This window comes from Camelus bactrianus, chromosome 36 (genome assembly GCF_048773025.1).
Source record: "Camelus bactrianus isolate YW-2024 breed Bactrian camel chromosome 36, ASM4877302v1, whole genome shotgun sequence".
Lineage (NCBI taxonomy): Eukaryota > Metazoa > Chordata > Mammalia > Artiodactyla > Camelidae > Camelus > Camelus bactrianus.
Window position 1 is genome coordinate 8,523,096 of NC_133574.1, and position 19,483 is coordinate 8,542,578.

The 19,483-nt window shown below is 40.9% G+C and overlaps 1 pseudogene; it reads left to right on the forward strand.

The window, feature by feature from the left end:
* LOC141576080 (anoctamin-6-like) overlaps positions 1-17,898 on the forward strand; it is a 59,057-nt pseudogene extending 41,159 nt beyond the window's left edge.
* The last annotated feature ends 1,585 nt before the right edge of the window (positions 17,899-19,483 follow it).

Sequence of the window (19,483 nt, forward strand, 5' to 3'; positions counted from 1 at the left end):
CCCTGAATCAGTGATAGGTTCTCCCTTGAAAGGAAGCATATCCCCTTCATGGGTTACAACTAGTTTGTAACTTAAGTAATTCTATAGATGTAGAAGGGATATTTTCATTGATTCTGTTATCACAGACTTGCCTCCAAAAGAACATGCCACCAGTTACTCCATTTTTACCCCATTTAAAGATATTCTTTAACAGGCTTCCTTCTTTAGTACAGTTTTATGTTTACAGAAAAATTCACAGAAAACGGACTTCCCATATACTCCCTATGACCTGCACACAGCTGCTCCTGCTGTCAGCATATTACATTAGTGGATGCACTCATTCTTTTTGACATCCTTCATTCCTCCTCCCCTAAAGTTTAACATGCCTGATATTCATGTCTCTTGTGGCATTTACGTGCGATTTACATCACTTCTCACGTTTATGTGAGGTTTACAGCACATGCATTTGTCTGTTTAAGCGTGGGTTGGGGGCAAGTTTTCTGTGTAAAAATACGATCATTAGTGAGTCTCATGCTGCTGGGTTTTTGGGTTGTCAGGTCCTGTTGACCATTGCTTCAGTTATTGGGATAATTGTCTACAGACTCTCAGTGTTCATTGTATTTTCTGCAAAACTTCCTGAGAACCTGAATGGAAGAGACCCAATCCAGAAGTGCCTGACTGTGCAGGTGGGCCACGCCCATCACTGCTTCCCTCATCAGTTTTATCATCATCGTTACCCTGAACGCCATATATGAGAAAGTGGCAATCAAGATGACTGAGTCTGTTAAGCTCCTTCTGCAGCTGAGGTCATTTCTACACCAGTTTTAGAACCAGGTCAAATCAGAGACTTTATCTTTTAGGCACTTCAATTCCAGTACATTACAGTCTTTAGAAAACTTCAAGTGTAAACGTATTTTCTCTAGCCAATATGAGAAGTGAATTAGCTCCAGCTTTGCTTTAGTAAAAGGGACAAAGCAAGCATTAGAATGTCCAAGCTGTATGTAAACAGTGCTGAACAATATTTTCAATTACATTAGATCATGTACCCTATTTTTGAAAGTAAATAGTCTCTTTATTGCAAATAAGTGGAAGAGGGTCATGGTCCCAGTGGCAGATTTGCTCGTGCGTTACGGAGAGGACAAGTAATCACAGTGTTATGTGTCTTCCCCCCATGCTGTTCCTGTTAGTGTAGCTCCATTCACATCATCTATGGCTTCTATAACAAATGTTTCTTCTGTCTGGCTTTATCCCAGCCAGCGGCTTAGCTGCCCAAGTTAAGTGCTTCCGACCCGCTGCATGTGGCTGGGTCGTTCTCCCAGTGGTCTGCTCAGCGGTCATCTTCTGAAAACACTAAGACCAATTCAAATTCTGAACTAGGAGGATGACTCGTTTTATGTTCCCCAAATGCTTCTAGCAAGTTGCCCCGTGTTTTGTTTGTTTTCTTCAATAGTCCTACCTTCCTGCCGTTCAGGGAGACAAGAGAATATCATTTAGCAGGATGTTCAAAAGTAGTTTTCTGTCAACTTACACCTGACAGAGGACAGTTCTTGCCCATTGGATACTGTTGTGACTATAAATTTTAAGGAACTGCTGACTATTTTTTTGCCTTGTGGGATATTGTGTTCATAGTGGGAGAAACTCCTACCATAGTGTGTACACTTGGAATTAACATAGTAGCTATGTTAAGGAATTCAAAACAGCTTAAATGAAACACTGTGAATTGTGTATATATGTATAAATATTTGGTGTGTTAACTCATGTATCTGTGGCTTTGATTAGGATCTAAACGCCGTTCACAGTTTTACAGACTTAACTTTTCTTTATTCTAGCTGCAGAGCCCCCAAGGACCAGACTGACTATGAGAACAGCCTAACCATGAAGGTGTTCTTGTTCCAGTTTGTCAACTACTACTCCTCGTGTTTCTACATCACATTCTTTAAGGGCAGATTTGTGACTCATCCGGGAGATCCGGTGTATTGGCTGTGAAAATACAGAAATGAAGACGTGTGAATACAGCTTTGTGTTCTGACAGTCTAACCGTTTCATGTTTTCTCTTAGTTGCCCAATGAAGAGTGTCTTTACTCTCTGTTCCTTAGATTTTTTTAGCCATAAAATAATGACTTTATTTCATGTTAGACCTATCTAAAATTTAAATGAGATATTCTTTCTAATATTCCACTGTGACCCAGGTGGCTGTCTCCTTGAACTGATGACACAGCTGACAATAATCATGGGAGGACAGTCCATCTGGAATAACATACAAGAGGTGTTACTTCCGTAAGTACTAAGTCACGCGATCTTGGGGTGAGAACGGCCCACCCATCCACGTCATTTTCCTGCGTGCCCATCTCTAAAACATGGGAGACTCTCTGCTTATTAAAGGTCTCCAGATAAGATGATCCAGCCAACAGTGTAAACGTACCTGCTGTTTAATAATTATGCTTAAATACCTTCCTTTTTATGTTTAACTTAAATCCCCAAGTGCTATAGTTTCTGCTTATTAGCCCATCACTGGGGACTGACTGATCAGAGCCCTTTGAGAGATGGCCCTTGTTGGGGCCGTGAACTAAGTTTTCCCACAACTTCCCACGACTTTCTCCTCCTTTAATACATGCATTTAAAAATCCATAACAGGAATTTGTTGAGTGCCTAGTATGTGATAGTCACTGTATTAAGTGTTGTACATATATGTGTGTGTGTGCATGTGTGTCTGTATATAATTTAATCCCCCAAACAATCCTTATTCTTATCTCCCTTTTGCAAATGAAGATTCTGTGGCTTAAAGAGGGTAAGTGATTTGCCCAAGTTCTCATTGCCAATAAGAGATCACTGTGGGACTCAGATATAAGACCCTATCTCTCTGAATCCATGTTCTTCTAAGAACAGAGGCACAGGGTCCTAAGGCACAGGGTTACATAATGTTTTAAGAGACACTTGTCTAAAATAATAACTACAGAGGTTTTGACTTACTGTTCTCTTCCTAAAAATGAGAAAAGCAGATGTTAGCTAAGGTCACACTGTCATTTTGATTTTCACATAAGCCCAATCCCATATCAAAGTGGACAGTCCAGTTTTATCTGCAATTTCTGCACATTTCAAGAAGCTTACTGTATTCGCTTTCTGTTGCTGCTGTAACAGGTATCCCCAAACGGCATGGTAGTAGGAAGAAAAAAGAAAAAGTGTCCACTAAACAACACATATTAAACCTCGTAAGTTTCTTGAATGCAGAAGTCTGCTGAAGTCAAGGTGTTGGCAGGGCTGTTTCTGAAGGCCCCAGGCGAACCTGTATCTTTGCCTCTTCTGGCTTCCAGAGGCCACCTGCGTCTCTTGGCCTGTGACCTCTTTTCTCTCTCTCAAGGTTGGCATGGTTGTGTGCCTCTGAATCTGATTCTGTGGTCACATCTCCTCTCTTCTCTCCCCTCTTCTGCCTCCCTCTTCCTCCTTTAATGACCCTGGTGATTACACTGGTCCCACCTCTATAATCCAGCTTGTCTCTCTTAGAGTCGGCTGGTTAGCAACCTTAACCACATCTGCAAACATAGCCCCCCTTTGCCAGGGAACCTGACCTCTTCATATGTTCTGGGGATTAGGACATGTACATCTTTGGCAGGGGACCATTTTTTCTGTTTACCACACTAACCTTTTTAAGATAATTTCTGGCTTTGAGTTTCTGTTCTGTTCTCTTACTGATGGAGCATGGAGGAGAAACTCAAACAACTTGAATTTTGAAATAAAAAACCTCCATCATTTTAAAGTCTTCCATGCCACTATAAAAAATTTATTTCTTTAACTTCATTTTTTAATTATTAAACTATTTTAAACTTTGTTACTTTTTAAAACTTAATTTTTTTCTTATCATCCTTCATTGTAGGCTCCAGAAACCTGCTGTTCTGCCCACCACATCCAACTTCCCTTTCATTGTTTTTCATCCCTTCCCTAAACTTCCTTCTCCCTTATTACCAAGTTTCTGTCCATTCTCTTTATAGAGCAGTTAAATTCTTTTCTCTTTCTGTTTTTGCAGAGTGAACACCTTTGGGTGTCAGTGTGTCCTTCCACATTTCTTCACAATGGCTTCGTCTTTCAGCTTCAGTATGAATTACTGGGGTCTGTCTCTAAACAAAGGCTTTTCCCTTGTCCCCCAGCATACCACGCTCCTCACAAAAAGATTCTGATCTTCTCTGTAAAATGAATCTTTATTTTTTTCCCCCACTGTGCAGTAGACAACTCTTACCCTGAGCTCACAGCTAGATTTTTCCAGAGGAGTAAAAGTAGGTCATGGGCAAATAATACTATTTTTCTCTGTGAAAGGAAATAGATCAGATAGAGGAGATACTTAACTCAGGTTAGTTAAAAACATTTCCTGAAGGAAATAGGTTAATTATTTAACTCTAAATTTTGATGAATCTGGTTGTCAGTGAGCTATTTTAACCAATCAAGGAGAAGGATATATTTCCTAAATTGGTACTGAGCAATCCATGTGAAATGAACCTTGCTCACATGAACTAGTTTAAAGTAAAGGATGCATTATGGTATCTGTGGTCTGTTTATGCCTTCGCTTAAGTAAGCACATTGTTGTAGGTTCCAGTGAGCTGAACTTTGCCTCCATGTATTTCTACTCTGGGCTAAAATATTTAAGGAATATGTTTTGAATTATGTTTCCCTTGTTTGAAAACCAGGAATGCTGAGTGGTAGCCAAGTTCGAGAGTGGCTTGTGTTTTCCTCACTGCCTCTTCTCTTTGTATAAGGTGCCAGTTTCCTTCTTACTTTTTCATATAAAATCCTAACATACCAAAGATCTATCAGTTACTGTTGCTGCACCAAAACTATACCCATCCTCAAAAATACATAGGGAGGGAAAAGAAAACTTATCAAAGTTAGCGACTATTTTCGTGCTATCTAAATATGTCCAAAGGAACATAATGAAATGAATTTCACCATAACTCACCTGCCTCCACCCCCCAATTCCATGTGGGGTTCTTGAGTAGAATTCTGGAAGCAAATGAAGAACAGTGATGCTGTGATCCAGGCTCCCTTTGGGGTCTCCCCAGCACTTGGATCGGCACCTGGTATATAGTAGGTCTCAGTCCGAGCCAGCTGAGTGAGTGACTCACAGGCATCGAATGCATAACATCAGTGAATTAACAGCATTGTTTGTAGGACTCAGAGAATAACTGAGAGCCCTATGGCCTTCCCAGCCTCACATACAATTTTGATAGTGGGGTCATTTCTGTGAATTTTATTCTGTACTTGACAAAAGGCTAGTACAAGTCCAGGGTTAAGCAACTTGCCCTGGAGAAATTTTATGATAAAATATTAAGAAAAATAGTTAAATGCCCAAAATGACATAGGATTGTCCTTTGGTGTTTAGATAATGTATGGCTGTAATTTTCTTACTTTATATGTTTTCTACATTTTCCACCGTGGGTATGCACTACTATATAATAAGAAAAAGCAAATGTTTAAAAGAGAAAATCTCTCTTCTCCAGATATGACTTGGTTAGAGGATGAGTCAGAGACATATAATAGAATCTTAAATATAGGTGTTCCTCATTCACTCTTTAAATCCAGGAACAGGAAACTCAGGAATGAAATGGATTCAGAGAATCAAAGGTATTTGTATTCAAGATTAGCAAGTGGGAGTGTCCTCAACAGAAATGGTGATTATCTATAGTGCAGAGATTAAATGTATAATGAAGGTACAAAGACAACATGAGGTAGAAAGTGCCAGTTGGCAAGCACTGAGTAAAGGGCAATTTACTAAGATTATGCTAATACGTGTGGTCAATTCCCAAGCAAATGATTGTGTAACCCCTGCTAGAGGGAGAAAGCTTCCAGCCTTGGCAGGGGAGGAGGGAGGATCCAATGTCTGTATTTTTTTAAATGTCTACAGTTGCTTCTCATATGCAAATTGATATCCCTGCAGGAGAACCATAACCCAACAGAAAACCCAAAAGACCGAGGACAATGATGGGTAGACGACAGCCCAAGCTTTTCTGCCACAGATGAGTGGTTCCACTCAGGAAGACTGAGCAAGCGGCTCAGAGTCTTAGCTAAGAAGGTCAAGCCAATCGGGGCTGCTAATACGACCTAATGCCATTGGCGGGAGAGGGCAGTTCAGCACAAGAAGGGAGCGCCAGATGAGTTAGCATGGAAATTCCATCCTGGATCCAAACCGTGATGGATTTGGGTCCCGGAGGGTAAAAGCCCTGCTTCCCTGGGGCATGGACCGGATTCCACAAGAGGCTGAGACAGGAAGTATGAGGCAGAGAAAAATTCCCCCAGGAGACTCCCGAGTCTGGGTGCCAGGGAGGGTGATGGACGAGAGCGGTCCCAGCTCCACCCGCACCACAGGGCTCCGAGGGGCTGTGGAGCTGCACGCTCCCGGCCGGACCTCAGACCTGACTGCAGTGCTCCGGGCTGCGGCCTGGGGAGCGGCTTCAGCAGCAGGTGGTCCCCATCGTTCTCGTAGGTGCTGTACTGATGCCCACCCCTGTGGCCATGGTGTCCCCGAGCCAAGGGTCTAAGTGACTTTAGCCCTATTTACAGGTGGTTAGCCTGTGCTGCTCAAAAGGAAGATCCCACACTGGGTTTTGATGTGTTGGGGGGGTTGCTAATACCTGGCCTGCTTTGAATCGTTTCATCCTGACAGCAGCCTGGTCAGTGGAAGTTTCATCTCCCCATTTTATTTCAACTTTTATTGTTGAAAGTATAGTTGCTTTACAATATTGTGTTAATTCTTGGTGTACAGCATAGTGATTCCGTTATATATATATATATGTATATTCCTTTTCATATTCTTTTTCACTATAGGCTATTACAAGGTATTGAATGTAGTTCCCTGTGCTATACAGTAGGACCTTGTTGTTTGATGCAAAAATTTCTAAACAAAGTATTTGCAAACTAAATCTAGCCATGTATATGACAGAGTTGAGTTTTATCTCAGGATTTAAATGTGGTTTTGGTCTCCAGGATCTCTTTATCAATTTATCGTAAGTAAAGAGCCTGTGGACCCCTTCTCAGAAAAAATGATTTAAAATCATAAGATTTAGAGAATAAAGAAGGAAGATAATTATACTGAAAAGCAGATACCAAAATATAGAAATGGGCATTTGTGATACAGTAATATCTGAATTATTGGAAGGACGTGTTGAATAAGAAGATCCAGTGGTGGGTCTACTAACCGCAACATTCTGCCATAGCTGTGAGTGTAAATCATCTTCTGAGATCTGCAACAATTGCATTTTGAATGTAAATAAAGTTCAATAACAAATAAGCCATGAAGCGTGGATTCAGACTCAGGGGTATCTCGATTCCTTATCCCCACCACTTCCCAGAGCTCCCTCTCTTCCCCTAATGTCATTGAAAGAAGTGGGGAAAGTTTGTGAAGCGAAGGACATGTTCCATTGCAAAGAAATCTCGTAGCAAACCTGGGAGCATGGCCAGGGAAACTTAATGCTGAGATCAGAGGCAGTGGGAAACCTAGCAAGGGCAGCTCTTTACAAGTCACACCATATACTCTGTGTGTGTCCACGTGTGTGTGCATACAGACGTGTGGGCATGTATGATGTATACACCTGCCTTTCGTGTGAAGCCGCCTCACTGTCCAAATTTGAAATCCATCCAAATGTGCAGTGCAGTCAGCCGAAGCTCCGCCAGATGCTAAGTTGTCTGTTGTTGCTCTGTCTCTTCTGCTGAGCTCCACGAGTAAGCCACACGCCAGCTGTTGCTTTCAGGGACAACAGCACTGTAGGCTACAGGTCCATGCCTTGTTTCACTGCCAACTCCGAATTCCTTTCAGGACAAATTGCCACTTGAAAAAGGGGGAAGCATTCAGTTGTCCCACAAGCCTCTGAGTGAGGAAAAAAGATAACCTTAGAGACAGCTCTGTGGGACAGCATCCAGGAGGGGGCAGAGCACTGGGCTGCGAGTCGAGGCTGTGTTTCTTTCAAGCTCTGCACTGACTTAGAGGCGGCATGTCACTTCTTTGGCCCTTGATTTCTTCAGCTTAAATTAGGGTCTTGGACCTGTTTGATCTAACGTTAGAGTATCACTTTTCTGCTCGGTGACCCTCCATGGCTCCGCAATTCCTTCAGAGGGAAAAATGCCCACATCCTCACTGCAGTCCCTTAGGCTCCACCCCCAAAACCACCACTTATTTCTTATTCACTCTGGCCCACACCAGCCTCCATGCTGTCTGTCCAGCGTGAGGGACCTCCAGGCCTGTGATCACCGTTCCCTCTGCCCCTCCTCTGCCTGGCCCTTCCCTCCGTCTTTGCCTTATTCAAAGGTCACGGCCCCATCCCCACTCCTCCCTCCCACACATTCCTCGCCCTCCTTTATTTTCCCCGCAGCACTTACCACCAGCTCACAGACCCTGTATTTCTTTCTTTTACTTATTTTCTCTGACGATTTTCAGACTGGAAAGGCCATGGTGGATAATAGCAGAGAAATGGGGGGAAAAGGACAAATGAGGGAAGGTATCTTCTAAAAGCTAAAATGCCCACTGAAAAGGAGTTAGGAGATAAAGTAGCAGTCGTTACAATTTTAGTAAACCCAAGGTATGTATTCAGGACTAGTTTTCACAATATTTGGGGGTAGGGAGGCAGCAATAAAAAGAAATGTATCCTGAAAACAAGAAAGTAAATTCTTGGGAAGATGATGTGTCCAGCTTGAAATGTCAACAATACTTTTATGACCTTGGTCTGATAATATCCTGCCTTATAATTTGATCTGTTTGGCAGCTGGGTCATGAATCTAATGGTGCCACAGTTTTGGGAGCAGAACAGACCACCCCACGATGGGAACGGGACAACCATCTGTATCCCATGGGCAATCTGGGGTTATTTTATGAATACCTTGAAATGAGCAAGTCATCAGTGGAGATTTCGGTGCTGTCGGCTATACTAGAATATGCTTTGGGTCTCAGAAGCATCGGTTACCGAGCCAAACAATGACCTATCATACCGAAACAGATCCCGCTTTTCTCCATTCAATGCAATTATGCAGTCAGGCTTTCGAACAGGGTGCCTGTGTGTATCTTTATCAATGTTTATGTTGTACAAAGCTGAAGATTTACTGCCAAGGAATGAAATGGAATACTCATTCAGGTACGTCTCCACCATTGATTCTCAGATCCTTCTGGTCGTGTCGTCTAAGGATGAACTCAGAACCGTTACTAGATGTGAGTCAGCTAGGGCTGCAGCCCGTGTGGCACAGCTGTTGGCTGATCTCCTTCTAAACAGAGTCATGTGAGCCCTCCAGCCTGTGCAGAAAGCCCGCAAGAGCGTCCTGCCTCATGGCAGCAAGGGTCACAGGGTCACCCCTTCCACATCTCACACCTGCCTTTGACATTGTTCCTATTTCTTCTGGCTGATGGTTTCTGCCTGGTTCCTTGAGTGACCTAGCACATCACTGGCTTGAATTCAGGATGAATTTGCTGATCTGGGGTATTGGTTGAGCACAGGTCCCCTCCTTCTCCAATGTCTTTGTCCATTTCTGTACATTTGCTTGGGCTCTGTTTCTCTTTGGTTGAACTTGGTTTTGAGCTCTCGGTTGCCTTTAAATGGTTGCATCTCAAAATAGATTTCCATGGGAAACATCAACTTTTCTATTATGCATGGAGCACTTTTATCTACCAGAAGGCTGATGATGTGCACGTTTTGTTTCTAAGCCCTTTCAGCTCACCACTGCCTTAAATTAGTTTTTTTTTTTTTTTTTAAGCTTAGGAGACAGGAAAAGATTTTGGTCAATAGGCTTTGCATTTATGCATGCATGTTCATGTCTGCAAAGGCACCCCTTTGTGCTTCCTGTTTATAAGTCTACAGATAGAGGGAGGTTTTTTTTTTTCCTAAATTACATTCTATATATAAAATAATTGCTGTTAAAAATATACGTTATACATGGAAACGCATCTGGTTCCCTCGGTGAGTGAAAGGTCATCTTGTGGCATCTTCAGTCAGTTATGCTTTGTGACCTGGTGTCTGATTTGAGTTTCATCTTTGCTTTTGTTGTGTTTCATGACCGGTTTCCTTAACGGGTGCAGCTGCAGTCCCTGGTGTAGAAGTTATGTTCGTTTATTCTGCTTATTTTCAAAAGGACTATAAGCTAATGACCTACTATTACAAAATGAGTCATAATTGCAAATATGTCTTATTGGGGCTATTATCAACATTAATAATAACAACAACATTCTGGGGACAGCATATCATTTGGTATTTTAACACACATGGAAAAAGCCTTGGAAAAAAGTTATTGTTCTAGTTAAGTCAAATAAAGGTCATTGAAAGGAAAAGTTGTACAATTTCGGGAGAAATTGATAGGACTTTTAGAACTTTATAGTCTCATTAAAATACCAAATAATTCAGCCTCCCCCTACCCTGCAAAACAGGATGGAATAACAGCTATTCTAGAGAGATTTTTCAGATTTATTCATTTTCCTATTATCTAAATAATCCCTAACGAATTAGAAAATTCAATCCATTTCTGAGAGTAGGCAGTCTGTTATTCTGTATTCAACACTGGACTGAAATTTATTTTGTGTTCTTTTCGTTCATGGGAGATAGAATTTCCAAGTGCTTTTTGAATTATTTTTGTTCCTCTAAAATAAAATGCCTTTGGTGGTGATCCCCTGACCTCAGTTTCCTCCTCCCAGTTTTCCCCATGATCATTAATGACACCCCACCTGCCTTTTTAGTTATGCCTCTTAGCTGCTGAAGGGGAACAGCTTCTGACAGATGACCCTGGAGCCCTCCACCCGTGCTTCGTTATGCCTCGCACCCAGCCACCAACCCTAGTCTCCTTCGCCTGAAGTACCTTTCTCTGCTTTTCTGCCTGGAAGGACTCTTGCCAAGCCTTGGCAGGAAACCCTCCACTTTTTAGAGATTTTCTGCTCTCCTCTCTAGGCATGAATTGCAGTTGATTCTTGTCTTCATGGTGCGTGATTGTGTCCGTGTCCATTGTGCTCCCCGGCTGGACTGATCCTGACGGAGGCATTAGTCAGGCTTTTCACCTTCCCGTCCATGTCTGGAGCACCACAGCCTGGACCCTGGTTCTCATACGTGTTTAAGTGACTTGAGCTTGGAGTTTCAACACACTTACATACAACTGCTAGATGAGTTGGCGGTAACATTGCCCCTAAGGCCCCCACAAGGTTCTATATGGCATATGTTTTTTTCTGAGTGAAATTTCTCTTTTATTTCTTTTAGTGAATTCCCCACTGTCCTTTGAGATTATTAGAGTAACCCTGAGTTGTTAACCACAATAGCTCTCCCCCCACCAGTGAGTGATCCTGCTGTCTGAGAACTCAGACATGGGACATAAGAGAAATGATCTATCAGTCTTAAAATCTGGAAGCCATAGATACCATTTTGTACTTAGAGCACCCACAGCACGAACACCAGTCTCTCAAGAATTTGGCACTGCCTTCCCAGAGGGCGGGTGCCGTAAGTGAAAAGCAGTGAGTGATGAAGTGAGAGCTCTTCGTCTCTGGTACTGCCTCTTCCACCCTTGCTGTGTTAACTTGATCTTCCCTTCATATATTATATCCTCCATTTAATTTACTGCATTTAATATCAGTTGTTCTTCAACATCTCCTTGCACCCGCCCCCTTCATTCCCTCTCTCTCCAGTGCAATCCCACCCACGCCGCTCCTGTGCTCTACAGGACCAGGTCTGACTCCCCCACGCCCTCATCTCTGTTCTGTCTGCCCACCACCTGCACGACATTTCCTTATCTCCGCAGAATGAACTTCCCAAAATGACAGCTGAGTAACTGGGGGGGATTGTAGACCTTTTATCTCTTTACTGATTCATTCGTTTATCCATCCAACAAACACTGAGCACCTGCTATGCCAAACACTGTATCAACTGCTGGGGAGACGAAGACAGGTAAGACTTGGTGTCTGCACTCCACAGGCCAGGCGAGACTTGGCGAGTAGTTGATGAATTGCTCAGCAGGTGAACACAAATTGGACTTCCTAGAGCTGGAAATATTTGAACTGAATCTTGAAAGGAGAAAGGAAGTTAGCTGTCTAATATGTGGCAGAGGGAGTGGACACTTTATGCAGAGAGGTAGAGACATATAAGAGCACATGGCATGAAGCAGCTTGGCCAGACTGAAGAACAAGTAGGGCTAGAACAAAGGATCCATAGGTGGGAATATCAGGTGCACAAGGCCTCTGTCACGATGGGCCTTGTGTGCTTAGACTTGAATGTATCCTTAAAGAAACAGGGATATATTGGAATATTTGTAAGCAAGAGAATTGCATAATATTTATGTTGAAGAAGATCTGGTTATTCTGGCAGCAGAATGGAAGATACTATTTTGGGGGGGAGGCCCATATTTTGGTGGGAAAGGATATTTCGGGGACCACCCCAGGTAACCCAGACAACAAGTGGCACAGACCATAGAAATGTCAAGATAAAAATTCCTGAAGAAGGATATTTTGCTTATGAAGGCACTTTAATTGCATAGCTTTCTGTGACTTGTAATAACTTCATAGACCCGCTGAATGTGCTGCACTCACCTTCCCAGACTCAAGGGAGCTTGCTCACTTGCCTATTTTCAGTGTATTTCCTCCAACATTCTCTATGCATAGCTTTCCCAAAGGTACATTTCTTATTTACATTTAACTTGTTAGATACATCCACAATATTCTTTTTTTAATCCTCAATTACAAACCATCTTCCAAGATTATATTATTTCAACACTGAGAGTGAATAATATGCTTCAAGATTCCCAGGTTTATCACCAGCAAATAACTATGGTTGGTTAAAGATTTTTAAGTATGTTATTCCTACTAAGGGTATATACATGAAAGAAACAGGTTGTAATTATTCTTCTTCCCAGAGATTTTATATTTGTCTTTTGTTTGGATTCTTTCACTGTTGAACATTATTATTACCATGAATGTCTTTTCTCTTTGGGATTTAGTTCACCATTTGCCTCTCTTTACAGGATAAAAGAATATATGTTGTCCTTCCATCCATCCACCACTCCATGATGTGTGTCCATTACTTCAACAGGTATGCAGTTTGGGTTACCACCTTATTTGTGGTCTCTTTTCCAGTGGCCCTTCTGTTGGCTCTGGGGAACAATATATTGGAAATCAGAGTGGATACGTGGAAACTTGACTAACCAGTATAGCTGCATGGTGCCAGAAAAAGCCCAGAACATCGCAGCGTGGCAGCCAACCATGCAAGGAACAGCAATTCTGGCTGTGGTGACCAATGTGAGTAAAAAGGCTTCACGGGCTGAAGACCTTGAAAAGTCCAAAAATGCATTGGCGTTGCTTCCTAAGGAACCCAGTGTTGGGTACTGTTTAATATGAGAGGGAGTTGCTAACACTATCATCATTATAAACAACATAGTTGTTGTAACTGTATTTGTTATTATTTTTAATATATTTTCTTTATAATTATTATTTGTGACTTACAAGGGCTCTTACAGAGACAGTTGTTAAGAAGCGTGGCCATTGTACTGTTGCTGAAGTGTTAATTCAGTAGAAGCATGGTAATAGCATTAATAAGTACCCACCCTTTTGATCCTCACATGACTATAAATGTCACCCAGCAGTGCTTGTATAATGGAGATAGAAATCTACCCGTTTAAGAGTTTGTAGAACCTAAAATAAGAGCAGTCATTCCACCGTATTTTACCATATATTTCACACTATCAGCTTAAAGTAGGAACTACCTGATGAGGCCATATAAACACTTTGTGCCTCCCCAATCATTCATTACCTTCCTGGTCCCCTGGGGCAGAGGTTCTTCCAGAAGGTTGTCCCATCTCTCCTCCCCACCCCACTCGGCCTTTGCTACCCACTGTTGGTCATTATCTAAGAATCCTCATTCCCTGCATGTGTCTGAGCTGTGAGGGAACAGAACTCAGCTGTTTACAAACTGTATTGACTATGATCAGTCTGAACAGTCTCTCTCCTTCCCTGCCCCCATCCCCACAGGGCAACAGGGGGCTCACAACCACAGCGATTCCCATGCCAGCCCATCAGGGCACCTTCTTCCCTAGAAATATTCTTACAACCAGGGCTGCTTCCTCCCTCACTTCACTGCCAGTTTCACTCCCAGGTTACAGTCCCCAACAAAAGGCTATCCCAGTTTGAATTTCTTAACCAAGTCACATTGACCCTGAGTACCTGGCATTTTCCTATGAGCACTCATAGAGACAGAACAGGGCCTGGCAGTGGCTGCTGGCCAGGTTCCTGGGTGAGGGGACTTGCTGGGTCCTTCAGGTTCTGCAGTCTGGCCCGAGCTTAGCTCCCAGCACGGCGTCTTCCCATCTGCATGATTTCGGGCCAGGCTTCAACAGTTCAGAGCTTCATTTTATCATCTGCAAACAGAATAATTCCATGCTGCATATTTTAAGACTGTTATGTACCACAAAGGGTGCTTAGGGAATTCAGTGAGTCAATACATGGAAGTCACACAGCCTGGTCCTCAGGGAATGTTAGTTATCTTCATTATGAACCATTGATAAAATTGGCTGCACAGACTTGCCCAGGTATCAAAGCTGCAGGCACAAGAATTTGACAATGTGTCACTGTCTGGATCATAGTCACAATTTTACACAGTAAAACAAGCTACCTGGGACCACCCAGCTGTCAGCCCACCCGACTCCCCACCCCAAGAACCCTCAATTTATCTGATTTCCTTCTACCCCTACTTTTTGGAGAAAGTTGGCAAATCACACACAGTCAATGACTGCTAGGTTATGTCCATTCCCATCCACTCAAATTGCCCCATTTTCAGTATCCACTGTGCTGCAAAACATAGACTAATGTTCAGAAATATGACAGCAAGGCCTTTCCCGTTCCACAGTCAGAGAAGTATGAATCTGTCATGTTTAATAAGTCATATGACACTAAGCAAGGCAAGAAAACAGGCTCCTGTGCTTTAAGGAAATTTTTAGCAACGATGTTCAAAACTAAAAGTGTTTTTGTTTGACCTTCAGCTAACCAGAAAATTCAGTTGACTCCTATTACCCATTACTCAGGTGTCCTGGTTTGAGAGTATTAGGCACTTTTTCCTCATCTCCCCAGCATGACTTTGCTCATCAGCACAGATGGAGTGTCTCCAAGGCTGCTCCGTGTGCATGGGCATGTGCGTGCACACATGTGCACCCACTGATTGGTGCCACTGATTCATATCCAGGAGTTGTTCTGTCTTATAACTCAGGCATTGCTTTATTATACCCTAGAAAACTGCTTTTAGATCATTGATTGAACTATAGACCATCCTCTTGCCCACATTAGGAAGTGACATCTTCCAAGACACAGGTCCTGTGTGCTAGCATATATGTATAAGTAAGAATTAAATATGTATGTCATCCCCTCACATAGTTAATTTGTGCCTTCACAATTGAATGTGCACAGTAAAGGCTAACTTCCCATAACAAGAGAACTTTTAGGAAGAAAGAAGAAGGAATTAGCCACCAGGGAGAAGACAGGACATCAAGCAGGAGTTTGGTATAAAATCATTTATTATAAAGCTGCTCTGGCTCAATAAATAAGTGGAATTGACATTGTTGTATCATGCCAGAGCATCTGCTATTGAAGACCGATTTTAACTTACTTTGATATAAGTGGAAAATTGTGTCAGAACAGCATGGGAAATGAAGCACATTGCATCTATCTGTACTCCTGAAGTGTTTCTCAGAGCTGCTCAGTTTTGAGAAAAACTATCTTGTCAGGAGACAACAGACTTATTTTCATTGTTGGAATTTTTGTAGTTTCCAGAAGCACATCTGCAGGTGATTCTGTAAAAGTCTAGAGTTGACTTAAATAGCAGAAAATTTTAGCCTATTGAAATCTAGGAGAAGTGAAATAGTTTTGCCTACCACCACCACCACAACCACCACCACCAGGCAAGCACGTGAACACCCAGAGAGATTTCACATCAGAGGGGATGACAAAGCTGGTTCTATTACCGAGGCCAAACTTGTTCTGCTCACCGCACAACAGTGATACATAAATAAATCAGGAGACAAGGTTTTGGGGCAAGGAATAGTAACTTTATTCAGAAAGCTGGCAGACCAAGAAGATGGGGGACTAATGTCCTGGAGAACCATCTTGCCCAAGTCAGAATTCAGGCTCCTTTTAAACTAAAAAGGGGAGGGGGTGTGGTTGGTTGTGCAGACTTTTTGCTGCAGGCATTCTTTGTACTTGCAGCCATCCATGTGGGTCAGGCTATGGTGTCCCTGTAAACCTCCAACAAAACAAAGGTTATTCTCTATTTTGCAACTTGCCATCTCTGCATAAGTGCAGAAGTGCTAACATCCTTAAAGGTCAGAGACCCGAGAATATGCTCTCCTGTAGCCTTCAGGCTAAAGGCAACGTTGTTTTACAAAAGGGGCAGAGCCATCAAGATTAAGCCTGGAAAACAGGACACAGTGCTTAAAAGTAAATGAACAGATCCAATATGGCGTCAGATTTGTTCTCCTCTATTACACTTCCATTTGGGGAAGTTTTGCAATAAAAAATCCCCTTAGCTGTTTTTCTTGCTTTGCCTGAGATTTCGTTTGTTGGCTTGTGGTCTCACGGTGTCTAAACTGTGTATTCAGATGAATACTATTAAAATCATATGGTGCAGAAAACATACCTGTTCTGCTTCAAAAAATGACTGAAATATTTAGCTTTGTTTATTCCCATAGAATTTGGATTGAATCTATTCTCGACTTTCTTCTTCCTTCAAACCAGTTTTTTACTGGAGGGTTTAAAGCCCAAATTAAAGAATTTTGGAGAAAACTCATATAATTCATAAGAGCTTTACTTCTGAATTTAAGACTGACCCATATTTATACTTTTAATCAAGGAACACACTAAACTTTGTTAGTCAATCATTTATGACGTTTTTAACTTTGTCCATGTAATCTTTTGGAAGTTGAGAGGCTTAGACACTTGATCTAACAAAGCAGGTATCATTGCTTGACTCTGTGAATGGAACAATCCCAGTATAGCTTCCTGCTAGTGTATTTTATTAAAAATAATAAAGAATTCTTGTTCTCTAATAAAGCAAAAGACAAAAGCAATACTGAGTGTTTCAAATAAATCAGACTATGGGTTGACTTATCTAAACAAGTCAAGATAGTATAGGGAAAAAAGTATGAATTTGAAGGAAAATATATTTTATGCAATTAATATTCTATTTTTAAGAAGCAAATGATAAAAATTTTTTAATCATTTATCTACAAAGGAGTTATATAATGCCAACTTATTTTCATAAGTGTTACATATACAAAAGGTCTATCTAAATCTACATTATTAAAGATTAAATTATACCAAATAGATCTCCAAGGTTGATTGATTTTCATGATATTTCTAATTTTTGAAAATATAACTTACATATAACATATCCAAGCAACTCTTGAGTTATCCACAGTGACCTAGTATACAGTTAACCTTACTGTACTTAAAAAATGTAATAGGCAAGGATCAGACCCTTGCTTTTGAACTGTCACTGGACTCCTAGATATTCCGTTAGGTTAAAGACCAAAAGCAAAGTAACTATTCTACTTTAAAGCAGTTGCTCAAAGATTTTAAGACATTCAATATCTATATCCAGTTTACAGGAAAGAATTAAGTTTTCTGAATCTTAAAAAAAAAAAAAATCTACTGCTGAAAATGAAGTTCTGTCATGTCTGTTGACCATAACTATAAAGGCTGTAAATTAATGCTCCCCTTACTGTTTTCCTCCCAGCATAGGCCATGATCACCGCTTTCACACCAGGCACAATATCCTGCCTGGTGTATTACTGGTCCTTCTTCGTCCCACCCTAGGGGTCCACCTGCATGACACCATGGAGGGACACATCAACAAAACCCTCTGCTAGTTCAGCATCATGGACTTCAAAAGCAGAAGCAAGGAACATCCATACATTAGGCTTCATAACCATACCTCATGCAGGTAAATTCTGTTTACAGGTGTTTAAAAATGCATTTCATCATTTATAGGATGTTTATTGTAATATAATTCTGTTTGGTATCACAGCTGCCAGAAGTGTTTTTTTTTTTCCTAGTTTTCTTTTCAATTAAACTTAAAAAAGGAAAAGATATAAAAGTTAATAGAGACTAGGGTTAGAATCTTCAAACCAAACCATAAAGCAACATTTTATAATGAGAGTTTCAAGTGGGTACATTGAGATGGATCCAGGAGAAAACTCTATTTTTTTTTTTCTGTTTTATATCTGAGTGCTTTACTTTGTGTTAAAAATGTTTCTTTTTTTCTTCTTTTTCTCTTTTTAAATTTTTTATTGAGTAATAGTTGTTTTACAATGTTGTGTCAAATTCCAGTATAGAACACAATTTTTTCAGTTATACATGAACATACGTATATTCATTTTCACTTTTTTTTTTTTTCACCATGCAGGAGAAAACTCTCATATGTTAGAAATGAAGAAACTCTTAAGAGTTCCAAAAAGTAAGATAATTCAGTTGATATGAGTAATGTGTTATTTAAGCACACCCTGATGATCCTGAATGATGACAAACTAGCACAGTCACTTAACAAAGCAACACAAAGACAATGTAACCTGGTAACCACTAGTTTGTTCTCTATAAGTCTGTTTCTTTTTTGTTATATTCACCAGTTTATAATTTGTTGTAATTTTTAGATTCCACATACAAGTGATATCATACAGTATTTGTCTTTGTCTGACTTATTTCACCAAGCATAATACCCTGCAAGTCCATCCATGTTGTTGTAAATGGCAAATTTTCATTTTTTATGCCTGATTAGTATTCCATTGTATGTATGTGTGCGTGTATATGTGTATATATATATATATAGATATACACCAAGGATCATATGGTAGTTCCATTTTTAGCTTTTTGAGGAACCTCCATACTGTTTTCTACAGTGGCTACACCAATTTACATTCTCACCAACAGCATATGAGGGATTCCTTTTCTCCATATCCCTGCCAACATTTGTTATTTGTGTTCTTTTAGATGACCATTCTGACAGGTGTGAGGTGATGCCTCATTGTGGGTTTGATTTGCATTTCTCTGATTATTAGTGATGTTGAGCATCTTTTCATGTGCTTGTTGTCCATCTGTATGTCTTATTTGGCAAAATGTCTATTCAGGTCTCCTGCCTATTTTTCACTTGAGTTTTTATGCAAATATAGTTTATAATGATATATGTAGCAGACATTAAAGCTCCTAAATATATGAAGCAAACATTGACACAATTGAAGGGAGAAGTAGACAGCTCTACAATAATAGTAGGAGACATCAATAACACACTTTCAATAACAGGTAGAACAAGACAGATGGTCAATTAGGAAATAGGGGGCTTGAACAACATTACAGATCAGTTGAACTTAAGAGATATATATAGAAAACTCCACTTCACAACAGCAAAACACATTTTTCTCTAGTACATATGGAATATTCTCCAGGTTACACTATATGTCAGGCCACAAAAATGTCTCAATAAATTTAAAAAGATTGAAATCATGCAAATAATCTTTTAAATCAAAATGGAATGAAACT